Source organism: Heterocephalus glaber, unplaced genomic scaffold (assembly GCF_053883595.1).
Source record: "Heterocephalus glaber isolate CG9 unplaced genomic scaffold, H.glaber_assembly_v1.0 deba00001497, whole genome shotgun sequence".
NCBI classification, from domain to species: domain Eukaryota; kingdom Metazoa; phylum Chordata; class Mammalia; order Rodentia; family Bathyergidae; genus Heterocephalus; species Heterocephalus glaber.
In genome coordinates this window covers 42,300,716-42,315,301 of record NW_028258320.1, presented here as the reverse complement: position 1 = coordinate 42,315,301, position 14,586 = coordinate 42,300,716, and the positions used below count along the sequence as shown (strand labels likewise).

At 38.4% G+C, this 14,586-nt stretch overlaps 1 pseudogene; it reads left to right on the top strand.

The window, feature by feature from the left end:
* Positions 1-448: 448 nt before the first annotated feature.
* On the top strand, positions 449-3,210 carry LOC101707647 (BCL2/adenovirus E1B 19 kDa protein-interacting protein 3 pseudogene; annotated as a pseudogene).
* Positions 3,211-14,586: the final 11,376 nt, after the last annotated feature.

Genomic DNA, 14,586 nt, shown 5'->3' with positions numbered 1-14,586 from the left:
TTCCCCAGCACAAGATGCTATTTCACAAGAGAAATATAAAGTTGGGAACTGGACAAAACATGTGGAAAGGACACCAGGTCACATGATGGCATACAGTCCCTTGGCAAAAATCAGGGAATAGCCAGAGGATAAACTGGATAGTAAGTTTGAAGAGAATAATTGTGATCATTTCATAAAAACCGAAGAGAGAAATGGGAAAGGTAAAGGTGGTCAATACCTCAAGAATGCCAGATTTGCATGGAGATACACACCTGTAATCCCAGCTACCAGGTAAACTGAAGAATTGTCATGAGTTTGAGGCCAATCCAGGCAACTTAGCAAGACCATATTTCAAAATAAATAATAATGATGACAATGATAATGATGACTGGGGATATAACTCAGTGGTAGAGCACTTGTGGCTTGAGGCCCTGAATTCAATCCCCAGTACTGGGAGGTGAGGGTAAGGATGGCAGATTTGTCCTTCAGCCAGAAATTAGGGAGACTAAAACCTTTTCAAATCAAGTTTCTCAAGTCAAGGAAGAAAGCCCTAACCAGAGTAAGAACAAAGAGCAAACAACATGCATAGAATCAAAGGACAAGAAAAAGCCATCACATATGATTGTATAGGTTTTTCACTGCTTGAGGCAGCCCAGTTCAGGTTATGATCAGACTCTGAAATTTACACCCCACAGCTACTCAGCAAGCTAGCTGCTGCAGAGCTTCATCCTCCTGGAGCAGTTTCCATTCAGGTTGGAAAAGAAGTAAAACTATTTTTTTCACAGATAGTATACCCATGCATATCAAAAAGCCTAACAAAAATCTATGGTGTGGGGGTTGGGTTGGACACTAATGCTAATAGCAAAGCTGCAGAACACAAAGTAAATGCACAAAAATCAATTATATCTTTATACTAGCAAAGAAATTTGAAATGAAGAAAGTAAAGTCCCTTTAAAATAAAATTTTTGTCCAAGATTGCACATAGTTAAAAATTAAAGTGGATACTTTCTTCAACCTACTATACACTCAGTTTAGAGTTTACACTGTTGTTATTGTGTTAGTCATGAAGCAGGGAATAGGGGAAGGAGAAAAGAATAACATTTGGTTAAATTTTCATTTTGGAGTTGTTGAGACAGAGAAAATAAGAATAGATAAAGGAAGAAAGATAAATATTAGTTAAGTGATCATGGAACTCAGCCTCCCATGTCTGTAACCTCAGTTTAATAAAAATCCAGAGCCCTGGTATCCAGAAAATGCAGATAAGGCTCTGAGAGTAGGGAACATGAACCTGAGGAGGTCTCTTAGGCCAATTAAAAGATAATTTTCTTTCTTTTTTTTTACCCCCCTTAGTACCAGGGATCAAACTCAAGACCTTGCGCTTGGAAGGCAGGCAGTAGAACCAATAAACTAAATCCCCGGCCCTAAAAGATAATTTTCTAGTTACAAAGGTGTGACTAAGATCAGATTTCTCTTTCCTCTGACTGAGACTGCTAACTCATAAGAAATAAGAAAAGTAAAAATACACTGTAACTACTGCCTCCTATTGCCCAGTAGGGATAAGAGGGTAAGTCCCTGGCACAAAAGAGATGAAGAAAGTTATAGTTTCCAATGGTTCCAGTCAGGCCTCAGCATCCATCAAAAAATGCTAGGTGTTAGGTTAAGAGTATAGCTCTACTTGTCTAGAATGTACATGGCCCTGGTTTCAATCCCCAGCACCACACCCAGCCACCCCCACACAAAAGGTAGGTATTGTTTCAGCAACCTGTGGGCTCCTAACATTGGCCACAGAAACCAGCTGCTACTACTTATAGCTTCCCAGAGGAGACAGGCATTGAGTTATTCTGCTGTGAGAGGCTAAGATGGTAACATTATGACTAAGAAAGGACAGATATTAAGGAGCTAGGGATATGTCAAGTCATACTTCAAAGATCTTTACAGATACATCATTAAAAGCCAAGTACAATCCTTATAGTTCAAGTGTAGCATTTTTCCCTAAATTCATTGTTGCACTATGATCATGTTTTATTTGTCTGCTTCAACTAATTTAGAAGACAACATGGTGAAAGTTCTACTAAAAATGGCAGATACATAGGTATTTGAGGAGATATCTGCAAAGAAGTTGCTAGGAAGAGTTTTACTCCATGGTCAAAAGAAGTTTGAAGGTTTAGGGATGGGGGGTCCTTTTGCAGGAGATAGTTGTTCACAATGTGATGACTAGAACTATGGTAGCCATATTAAACCATAAGAAAACTAGCTGAGTAAGATATAGCAGAAAAAGAGTCTACATAAAACTTCCATAAGCCACTTTTCAACCTTAGAGTGCCCTGCCTCCAAACACTGTGTTATGGAATACAGTAGCCAATCTAAGCCATCTTTTCATAAATATTCTGTATTTCCAGCCAAAAACAACCTGACACACTGGTCCTTAAGAAAAAGAAAACTCAATAGAAAATTGGATAAAGGATTCTCAAAACAGAAAACTCACAGAGGAGGAAATACAGCTCCAAGGTTCAGCAGCCTCTGGTGTCCTGTCGCAGAGTGGGGTCCCCAGGTTGCAGAAGGAGAACCTGCAGGGCTCCTAGGTAGAATTCCACTTCAGCAATAATGGGAACGGGAGCAGTGTTCCAGCCTCAGTTTCTATTTATAATCGTGACATGGAAAAAATACTGCTAGATGCCCAGCATGAATCTGGACTGAGTAGCTCAAAGGGTTCTCACTGTGGCAGCCCACCTCGCTCACAGACTCCACAAAATACTAATAGAGCTTCTGAAATAGATACACATAGCATTGGAGAAAAAAAACAGCTCACATTCTGAGGGAGATTATATTGAGAGAAGGAAAGAAGTTGAAAGCATCTTGAAGAAAAACTCAGATTGGATATGGGATTGGTCAAGTTGGCCAGAAAATATACCCCCTAAGGAGTTGCTCTTTAAACACCCGAAGCGCACAGCTACTCTCAGCATAAGAAATACAAGTGTTATGAAGGGGGCATTTTCTCAGCAGAATTTCTGAAGATTTTTCTTCCGTCTCTGCTGCTGCTTCATCTACTAGCCATTGAATTGGGGATTTACATTGGAAGGCGTCTGACAACCTCCACCAGCACTTTTTGATGAAGAATTGGATCCAACTTTATTCACGTGGTGGGGATTTGTATCTGAGCTTGTGACAGCTGACGTGAAGAGCTATCATGATCCTTGGGTGGCTGCAAGGATTGTTTATTCTGTACATGCTGCGTTCTCGATTAGTAAAGTGAAAGAATAGACACTAAAATCATGCTGATCTATAATTATACCTATGGGATCAATTAATAAGCATGGCAGACTAATACCTACTGTATGAATTTGGAAGTAAATTTTCTTTGGATATTAGATATAAATAATATAAATAATTTTAATATACTAGTCATGATGTATGTAGTATTTAAAAATACGTAACTTTAATTCAGTTAAAACACTTTAATATTTCAAAGAATGAATAACATTGATATTAAAATCACTACATTAAAGGGTTTGCCCAAAAGAAATATTGTGGCCTTATAATTACACTATTGTAGAATGTGTTTAATTTAGATGGATGCAGATTGTCTGTAAAGACCACTTAACTGTATAAATTGTTCTTAATAGAGAACAAGGTAGTTAGAAATTCCACTGTGAGTTGGTACACTAAGCAACTGTTGCTTTTCCAGTGTCAGGACTCCAGGTAGTCACCTTAGGTGGTCAGTTTTCTGACAAAGGCAGTTATTCAGTCTCTCTTACCCTTCATTACTCTGGATTGCTGGATTTAATTTTACTGTTTGTGCTCAACTTTTGTGTGCTCCTAAAATTAGCTTTATTGTAAGCAAATCTGTATCTACTTTAGAAGTCTGGAAGTAGAAAAAATAAATTATTGCCAAATGCTTTGGAGATTATTATACTTATGTAAGATTAAGAATCAAATATGAAAATTTCTTGATTAAGTCAGGCCTCTCTCTTCCCCATTATGTCATTCTTTATCTTTTCTACAGCATGATTTTTAGAAAGGCTGCATCTTTGATACTATGCTGTGTGTATTATACTGTATTTGTTTCACCTTTTCACCCTTAATTCAGGTGTGTAAAAATAAATGTAACATTTTAACTTTAAAAAAAACACATTTTTGAGAGATGTTCAACTTTACTAATAATAAAAGAAACACAAATGAAAACAAGACCTCATAAAAGTGATAATATTAGAGTTGATAAGTGTTTTAAGAAACAGTGCTCAGATTTTTGGATGGATGGAAAACTGGTACACTGGTAACCAACTTAGCAATCTTATTAAAATTTTAAATATACATGCATTTTACCTAACAATTTTCAGAAATACTGACACATGAGCACAAAAATGTTTGCACAAGGATACTCAGTTAGGCAAACAAAAAACCAAACACCCAATATACTCCCAGGTCTACTGTATGGAAATAAGAAAATAAATTATAGCACATTATACTGTGGAATCGCCAGAGCAATACAAAATAATGGCTAAAATCTGTGCATAATGACATTTTAATCTATCCAACTTATACTGTTAAGGAAAGCATGCATGTTTCAGAAGAGGATATTTTTATACAAACTAAAATAAATCTGGACAGTATACAATGATCGTCATTAGGAATTTATATGATACAAATTTTAAAGCATACATTTTTGTGCTTAGGGGTGTGTATATGTGTTTAAAGAAACACATTTACTGATCTTGCAATTAGGAAAAAAATGATTTCTCATTTCATCAGTCTACAGAAAGTACTGGTCTTCATATTCACAACTATCATAAGAGAGTTGTAGAAAAATTTTCCAATGTTCTCCCCAGAAAAGTGGCAGGCCAGGACACTGGATCTGCATTGGCAATGTGTATCCTGTGTAGTGTTGAAAGTGAAATGAAACTGGCTCTATGGCCATTAAGGGGAGCCTGAGAAACAGTATGGGGCAAAAGCTGAAAAGAGAGCCAAGAGCCAGGCCAAGAGGCAAAACTCAGAGGATGAGACCCCTGGCACCAGCCCAAACCCAGCCAGCATTAAGCAGAGGTAGTTGGTGGCTCTTAAGTGATCTTCTAAATGTGGTTTGCCAGATATGTGTTCCTCCAAGGCAATGAGAGGAAGCTATGAAGAGAGCAAGTCTTCATTGAAACACCAGAGAACAAAGAAGCAATAAAACATGAGGCCAGTTTCCATTTTCTATTTCAAACGGTTTGAGATTTTAAGAAAAAGAAAAAGAGATTTTGCCTTCTTAAAGTATCTATGTTTTATAGGTGTAACTTAAATTTCTTTCTGGTCATAGTTCTATGAAAATTTGCATGCTTCCTCAATGCAAATCACTTTTTGAAGAATGTCTCTTTGTATTCCATTGGCTCAAGGAGATTTCATAGGATTAAGCTCTGTCCCTCTTCCTTTGACATCTGATTTTGGTAAATGAGCATCATACTGGATAGTTGCTGCAAGATGGTACCAGTGAACTCCTCAAGCATGGAGCCTCACGTTCACTCCATTTCTATTACCACCCACCCCCCAAGCTATTTGTCAGGAGCCTCCAGAGCAGTCAGCCATTTTCAGTCAGCAGGGTTGGGTGAGAAGTCCTTTTTAGGCAAGGTAATAAAATGAGTTGGCTGGGGAGATCTAAAAAAACTTGGTCAACAGGGTGGAGCCAGGCCCAAGGGAGAAGTATTACTTCACAGTTGCATTGGCTTCCTGTGGCTGCCAATAGAGGCAGCATCTGGCAGTGGGCCCGCCACAAAGAAGAGGGAACTCCGCAGAGAAGAAAATAACGAGACCTCTAAGGTGGAAGTGCAGCCTGAGAAACTTCCCCCGCCTGGAACTACTTTGCCAGCTAGTCTTGCCACTCTGTAGAGCCTGGGGGATGGTATTCTTTCTTGCTTTAAAAATACTGATATCTAGTGAGAGCACTTCTATGAGCATTTTTACATATTCTATGATCCATATCATTTATTCCATATCATAAGCCTATAAAACATGCTATTATTGGCTCCATTTTTCAGATTGGAAAACTGAAGCTCAGAGAGGTGAAATAACTTGATCAAGGACACAGAGGAGCCAGGATTCAAACCCTGGAATTGCTAGCTTCAAACTCCAAACTATGATAGCAGCAGCTGGAGTTCTCAAGTGAAAAATCAAGAAGAGGAGGTAAAGTTTATCCAAACGACACTGGATAGAAGCAATCTTGTCTCTTCCCTTGTAGGTAATATTTTGGGTTTCCTTCCTTACACACAATTGCAGGCAAATGACTGCAATTCTAAAAGGAGATAAATATAAAAACAAGAAGTGAAACACTGCAGACACCTGAAACCCAACCATTTCTGCAAGCCTGAGCTAACGAAGCTGCCACCCAACAGAAATAGTTCTGTCTTGTTTAGATAGGCTTTGTTTTGCTATACGGCTGCATATGCAGTGAAGTGATATCAAGTCCTGAGGGTCCACTCCTTTGATGAGTAAAACACACAAAGGCCTACATTTTGATGTAATCTGATAGCATATAGTTAAGTCCTAGACAAACTGCAACTGTGAGGAAGTGATAAACCCAACTTCCTGCACAAAGCTGCCGGAGATAACACTTTCCATGGAGTGGAAGAAAAAAAGAGACATGATTGCTACAGAATTTAAAAGGAACTATTCCATTCTTAATAAATAACCTCTTTTTCATGTGATCCCAGCAATATGTAAGCAAAACTGATAACAGTCAAGTGACTATGTGGTATTACCACATATGACTTAATTCTGACTTTCATTTACAGGAAAGGTTACACTCAAGATTCACTTGATTTTTCACTTGATCTCTTAAGGATATCATCATTCAAACTCAAAATCTCAGGTAAGTTCTTGATCCAGAGAACTTCCTTGAAATCTGAAGAGAACTCAGATTGAAAGAATTGAAGTCATACTAACTGGTTCAGTGATGTTCTCACTGAGTCACTAAGGAGGCTCATTCAGACTAAATAAACACACATAGGAATGAATACCAACTTGCATAAGGACCAGTAGTTCTTTCCACCTTGCCAAAATAGGGCCAAAGAGACAATTCCAGTAAGCATTTGTGTAGGCTGGATCATAAATGACCAATGAGAAGAGTATTGTGTTGGGAATCTTCTGTGAAGGCATTAATTCATTCACTAACTCAGCAAACCTTTATTAAATGCCTACTATGTGCTAGGAAATAGAGTAGTGAATACAAAACAGCCCCTGACCTCAAGAGCTTTTCAGCCTAGTTAAGAAGGCCAGTATGAAAGTAAACATACTAACGTATGTATGAACAAAATTATATTAAGTGCTCTGAAGAGAAAAGTGACAATGCCCTGAAGGGTCCAATTTCAGTTTGGATAAGGTGGTCAGCAAAGATGTGATGTCAGCAAAGATGTGATGTGATGTTCAGGCCTGAATCATCTGCACAATCAAGAGTGAGAGTAGTGGGGCCGGGGATTTAGCTCAGTGGTTTCGCTGCCTGCTACGCAAGCACAAGGACCAGAGTTCAATCCCCAGTACCCCCCGCCGCAAAAAAAATAGTGAGAGTAGAGAGGTCCAGGAAAGAAAACTGTCTAATGGAGAGTTCTGATTAAAGAATGAGTTTTGTGCCTTCCAGGAACTAAAGGAAACTCTGTGTCCAGAATCAACTGAAAGAAGGAGGGTAACAGGGGGCTGAAAAGTAAGGAAGAGCCATGTAGGCCACATGGAGGAGGCTGGCTTTACTCTGAGCCTTCAACCAATACTGCTGGTGCTAATAGTGTTCTGCTTCTAGACTCAAAGAGAATGCAGTAGTTCTAACAGTCTTTGGGAAAAACTGTGAGATAAAATTCCTGCAAGTCATTTAGGGCATCAAAGGTATTTCTCTAAATTCAATCAGTTCAGCCAAGTCTCAAACTGGGATGGAAAAAGAAATAGAGCAATAAAAAAAATTAATTGGATGTCATTTTATTATTTTAGTATGATTGTAGAATCACATGGTTCTTACACATGGATGGGACTGTGGCAGTCATATGTGCCAGTTCTTTCCCATTTTACAAAGGCAGCGAACACTTGGACTTCTCTCCTAGCTCCAAGCAGTATCCCCCACAGAAAGCTACCTCCAAAGCCCAGCCCAGGAGAGCACCTAGAGCTCAGAATCTGTTGGTAGGTGGTCTCTGGCCTGCTACTTACCTCCTGCATTCACTGGTTCTCTCTACTTCATTTGTTGAGCTTTCTGCATGAGACTTTGGAGATTTCTTTGCTAGAGTCACTGCAGTAAGAAAGTAAATGTCTTGATGTTGAGAATCTCCCTAGCCTGTTGCGGAGGACTGTGGGCCTGAAAACTTGCACTAAAAGAGCAAACTCGGGTTCAAGTTCTGCTCTGACTTTTCTTAATGTATTGATCTGATTCCATAATCAAGTGCCCCCAAAGAGCTCTAAGGAACAGGTTAATGCAAATCCTGTTTGTTCCTCTTGTGTTTCCAAGTCCTGACCCCTTGCAACTCTATGTGAGCTCCCTGGCTCCCTGCCCTTTAACTCCAGATCTGCAGAAGTACTGAGTATGATTAGACCTTTGCTTTTCATTCTGAGGCTTCTGGCAAGGGACCCTGGAGTCTTTCAAGTGAAGTTGAAGAACTTGCTGAAGATTGAATGAAGTTACTTTTTAAAAGGATGACAGCTCCAGAACCAATCAGATATTCCCTTTGCTATTTGGCCAGCTTTATACTTAGGGTTGATTTATATTATTGCTTCATAGTAGCTTGCTGGCCTCATTAAGAATTCATTCAATTGACCTCAAGCAAAATCTTTACCTTTCTGAGCCTCCAGTTCTCTTCAGATGACGCCTCAGGCCCTTACATTTCCAATGTTCTACAAGTCCAAGACAAAAAAAAGTTTGGAATCTCAGCAGAAATTCCCATTAATAACTCAATTTCTAAAATAGGAAGGAAGGGAAGAAAAGAAGGAGGGAGCCAGAGTTGGAATCTTGGCTCCTCTGTGTACTTAAGCTAGTTATTCTACCTCTCCATGCTTCAGTTTTCCCATATGAAAGATGGGCCTAATAACAGAAAGAGGGGAAAGGAGAAAAGAGAACAAGGGAAAAGAAAAAAGAAGAAAAGGAAGAAATAATTAGAGGATAAACTAAGGAAGGAAACTGAGGAAGCTGTGCTTTCCAAACTTCTCTGCAACTTTAATAGAAATGTACTCGGGTTTTGTGGTAAGTAAGCTAATGCTTATTTTGCTTTCAAAACACAACCCAGTGGTGTATACCTAGAAGCCCTTTGCAGACTTCCAGTCTGGAAGTGGAAAATGACTTGTGCGTCAGCAGCTTCTGTTTAAGAAAGCAAATGAAACGCCAACAGAAAAATTGTTAAACACTGCTCTTTTTTTCCTTTAAATTTAAAATGCTTTATATTTCAAGGATTTTGTAAGTTGCTGAAATTTATGAAAAGTACCTAGTACTTAGCAAGTGCTTGGTAAACATTGGTTATAATTCTTAATGAAGAGGATTCTTGGTCCAGGCATCGGAGTCTGAATTCTAGACCTCTGAGTAGTCATGTGACCTTAAGCAAGCCCCTCCATTTCTGAGTCTGTTTTCTAATTTGTAGGATGAACAAATTGGACTGAGCTAGATGATGTATAAGGGCTTTTCCAGCTGGTCATCTGCAATTTTGTTTCTAATGTGACAGTGTCTCCATGTTTGAATTGAACATTGACCTCATTTTAATGAAGAGTTCTCAGATCATCTTATAAATCACTTACATTTTGTAGAATGCTTCTGTTATCTTCCCTATATGGGGGGTTTAGAGCATTAAAATTAGAGAGATGTGGGATTAACATTTGCCTAAAGGACACATTGTGAGAACAAATTTTGAGCAACTACTAAAATGTAAATCCCCTTAAGAAATGTCAGTTGAAATATTCTGGTTCTAACACTGTCTTGTGGTATTTGAAGGACTGTCAATGTTTCCCCAAGCTCTGTTGGCTCCTAACTGAAATCACAACATCCGCTGAAGACAGGATACTTCCTATAACTCAATTTCAAACATCCTTGGGAGATTGTCATTTCCCTGTGGGCTTTTCTTCAAGTAAAATTGTTTTGGCCTTCCCAAGCTGTATCAGCCTATCTGTTCTTACCAATCTTAAAAGCTTCAACAATTCTCCAAAAGGAAGAGGGGGAAAAAAGCTATTGTGCAATGTAAAAATTTTGGCAAATCTTATGAAAACACATTCTTAAAACATCTCTCATTTCTGAGAAACAAAGTAAAATGTATGAATTGTTTTGTTTCATGACAAAATGATTCATTGTTAGTGTGGTATTTTGACTGTGTCTACATAAAACAAGTATGAACATTCAATTGAAAAAATAAAAATAACTCAATTTGAAAAATAAACCTTGATTGAGTACCTGTTCTCTAAAAGGCACTGAACTCTGCTTCATAAAAGTAGGCAAGTTGTCAAATGCCATGTAAGGCTATTTTGGCATTAACTGTAGCTCATATACAATGGCAGATTCTTGACAGCTACTTATCTGAGTTGTCTGATATGCTAACCACTAGCCACAGGTGGCTATGAGCATTTGAAATGTGACTAGTCAGGTTGAGATGTGCTGTAAGCATAAAATACACACTAGATTTACAAGGCTTAGAACAGAAAGAAAGGAAGAAGGAAAGAAGAAACAAAAAAAGAAGAGAAGGAAGTCTTAATTTTATGGAGACTACCTATTGAAATGATACTATGTTAAATATATTGTGTTTAAAATATATTATTGAACTAAATTAATCTGTTTCTTTTTTGCTTTTGAGTGTGACTATTAGAAAATCTTAAATTATATATGTGACTTATATATAATTATATATACATAGTCTTATAGATTTGTAACTAGAAATTAAATTCCTAAAAGTATATCTGAAGTGACATGTATTTATTTAAATGAAAAGATACTTGTGTTTAGTTGAGTGGGGGAAAAACAGGTTAAAAAACAGTATACTGTATAATGAAAAATGTTCAGCCTACCCATAATTAAAGCAGCACAACTATGACAAAATACGACAAATATTTAAAAGTTTGATGATACACACTGTTGATGCTGATGTGGGGAAACAAGCATTTCATATGTTATTTGTGAGAATATAAATTAGTACAAGCTCTTTGGAAGACAATTTGCAATAGCTATCAAAATTTCAAATGCACTTGCTTTTCTATCCAAGATTTCTGTTTTGGCATATACCAACACATTTATGCAAAGATGTATCACAAAATTCTTGTAGGAGAAATTCTTGTAGTATAAATAGTCTACACTTGATCCTAGCCAAAAGGCCGAGAAGTGATGCAGTATAAATAATCTAAAGGTTCATAAATAATGAATTGGCTAAAAAGTTATTTAAGTTCTTACATTAAAATACTTTACTGACAAAAGAAATATTAATGGCCTCAACATTATTATTGTTATTATAAAAATAATAAATGAAAAGCCACAGTTCAGGAATTAGTTATTTATTCAGAATTATCTAAGTGTATGTATTCTGTTATCAGGTGGGATTAAAGTTCAAAACAATTATTAAGTTGAATAAGTTCTATTTTTCTTGATCAAGTGACTTTGGGGGCCTAAACATTTATACCTGCTATATTTGTGTTTTCTAAGGGTCCTTTGTAAGCAAAAAGCATTGAAGAAGAGCAAGAATAGAAAGCATTTCATGTTAGGGCCTGGAAATCAGTAAGTATCCAATGAATGATTGTTATTATTGTCATTATTAGTCGCAATAATTTAAGCTGAGATGCAAACTAAATCAAGGAAATGAAAGCAGAGATAAAGAGGCATGTGATAGCTATTGATGCAGTCCAGTTAGCAGGATTTGATGACTAGAAAGGGGAGGCAGCAAGCTAGAATGAGCCTGCAAGGTAATTTCCAGCAAGCTGGAGGCACCATGTGGATGAAGGAACCAGTCTTTGAGTCCAGAAACTCAGAAGCAACAGAGTTAAGACAAAGAAAAATGCAGTTTAGACATTATAAATTTTAAGGGACCACTACATAATTTGACCTGTTTCTCCAGAACTCAGTGAGAGGAAACTGAGCTACAGAAAAATCTTTGGGTATCTTCACCATAAGATGGTGTGATAGTTCAGACCACGGTTTAGATGAAGTTTCTCAGGGTCCCCACAGAACCAAGGGAAAGCAATGTGTAGAGGGTGTTACTGATTGAATAATGCCCTCTCAAAATTTGTGTGTTGAAGTTCTAATCCCCAATACCTCAAGTGTGAGCTCATTCAGAAACAGGGTCGAAGGAGATTGCATTTAGTTAAGATCAAATCATGGGGGAAGGGCTAATCCAATATAACTGGTGCCCCTAAAGAAAGGTGAAATTGTAACAGAGGCACATACATAGGGAGAATGTCCAAGAAGATGAAGGCAGAGCTCAAGGTGATGCTTTTACACACCAAGAAGCCACCTTTGCTATCACACTGATCTCTGGCTTCCAGACTCCAGTTATGGCAGGCCTAGAATACCAGACAAATATGACATCACCCAACCAGGAATGGAGAGTTTCAAAGGGAGCTCATAGCCAACAAAATTAATTGTTCCCAAGAGGTCAAGCAAGAGGACAGACAAAGTGACCTTAGTGAGGCAATAGAGGTCATTGATGACCTTGGGAAGAACAGTGACAAAAAAAAAGCCAGGGATGTAGCTCAGTGGCACCAAGCCTGCCTGGCAAATGCAAGGTCCTGAGTTTGATTCCCAGTACCAGGAAAAAAACCCAAAAAAACAAAAAAACAAGAACAGTGACAAAAAGAATAGGAAGTTAAGGAGGAATCATTGGGTCATATTTTTTTTCTTTTTCTTCTTTTCTTAATAAGAGGCAAGGTCTTGCTATATTGATCAGGTTGGCCTCGAGCTTCTGGGTTCAAACAATCATTTTGCCTCAACCTCCCAAGTAACTGGGACTATAAGTATGCACCACTGTACCTGACTCTGTATTTTCTACTTCATAAAAATATTTTAATTTTTAAAATCTTTTATTAGTACATGTTTGTAGTACAGAGTGATTACACTTATCATATGAAGTTTGTACATGTACATAACACATCTTAATTCTTTTTTTGTCCCCTTCCCTCTCATTCCTCCCTGCTCCCTCTAACTCTTATTCCTCTTCCCATTTGCAAAGGCTCAATTCCCTTTTTTTTTTTTTCTATTCCCATTTTCCAACTCTTACTTTTTAAAAAAATCCCTTCTTGGCGGGGGATTTAGCTCAGTGGTTCCGCCACCTGCCTCACAAGCGCAAGGTCCCGAGTTCAATGCCCGGTACCAAAAAAAAAAAATCCCTTCTCGCTTCTTCCCCCCTCCCCCTTATTTTCCTTTTAATAGGAAAGATTTGGTACAACTATTTGATGAAGAAAATTAGCCAATAGAGGAAGAAAGATTAAAAGAGAGAACAGAGAGAGCAAGATGGAGAGACAGAAATAAACAGAGAGACAGACAAGGGGAGGGCAGGGGAGGGGAGGGGAGGGGAAAATGACAAAGAGAGAAGGGAAATGGAAAAATAAAAGAGGAAAGAGGATGAGAAGACTATAGTTTGGATCTGAAATGTCCCCTAAAGGTGGCCTATGTGTTAAAGCCTTGGTCCCCAGAGTTGTGCTATTGGGAGATAATGGAGTCATTTGGAGGAAGACTTGGGAGAGCCCCTTAGGTCACTGGGGGCAGGCCCTCAAAGGAAATTATGACCAGCCTACCAGCCTCTTCCTCCCTTCCTTTTTGCTCCCTGGGCTGGTAGGGGTAGGGAAACCCATTACACATTTCCAAGCAGCAAAGGCAACAAGACCAGGGTCAAGGTCTGGGGTCTACGACTGGGAATGGTAGGGTAGAAGCTGTAGGACACACTGAAGCATCCAGTGCTCAATGAAGGCAGCAGCAGCTTCCCCTCTAGGGTGATTTAATGACATAGTTTTGACCATGGACCTGATTGCTGTTTTCCGAGCTGCCTCTCCAATCTTTCTGGAGATTCTAGGAGCCACCCATCGTCTTTGATCCATTCTATTTCTGTTCCAATAAACTGAGTTCTTTTCTATCACTTACAACTAAGGTCTGCCTGATTCAATCATACATCATACCCAACACTTTATAAGAAGGAGTTTTATAATCATCCAGAAAACCTAAGATGTAGACTTAGGTGATCATCTCCGTCTTCCCAAGGAGGAAACCAAAAGATAGTGAGTTATGTAATTTGCTCAATATACAAAGCTAGTAGATAGCAGAGCTGGGGTCACACATAAGATTATTTGCCTCCAAAGCACTAAATCACTACACTCTGCTGCCCCTTGCTTCAGTGAGCTCCACCATCTCCATCAAATGGCAATACTACTTAAAACGACTTTCTCTCTATGCCCTAGTACTGGGCCAGCATAATAGCAAACACATCTCTGACTATGCTCTCAGGAGCTTGTTTTGTGAACCCATTTATTCTTTTTCTGAGTTCCTGGAGATATGCCAGTGTCTTCATCTACAAAATAATAGCCAAATGTCCTTCTGTCCTTCAGACTATAATATAATATATGTAAATTCAGAAATTCCTGCCAGAATAAGTTTCTAAAGCAAGGGTCCCCAATGAAAGAGTAAGATTATATTTCTCCAGGGCCGGGGATTTAGCT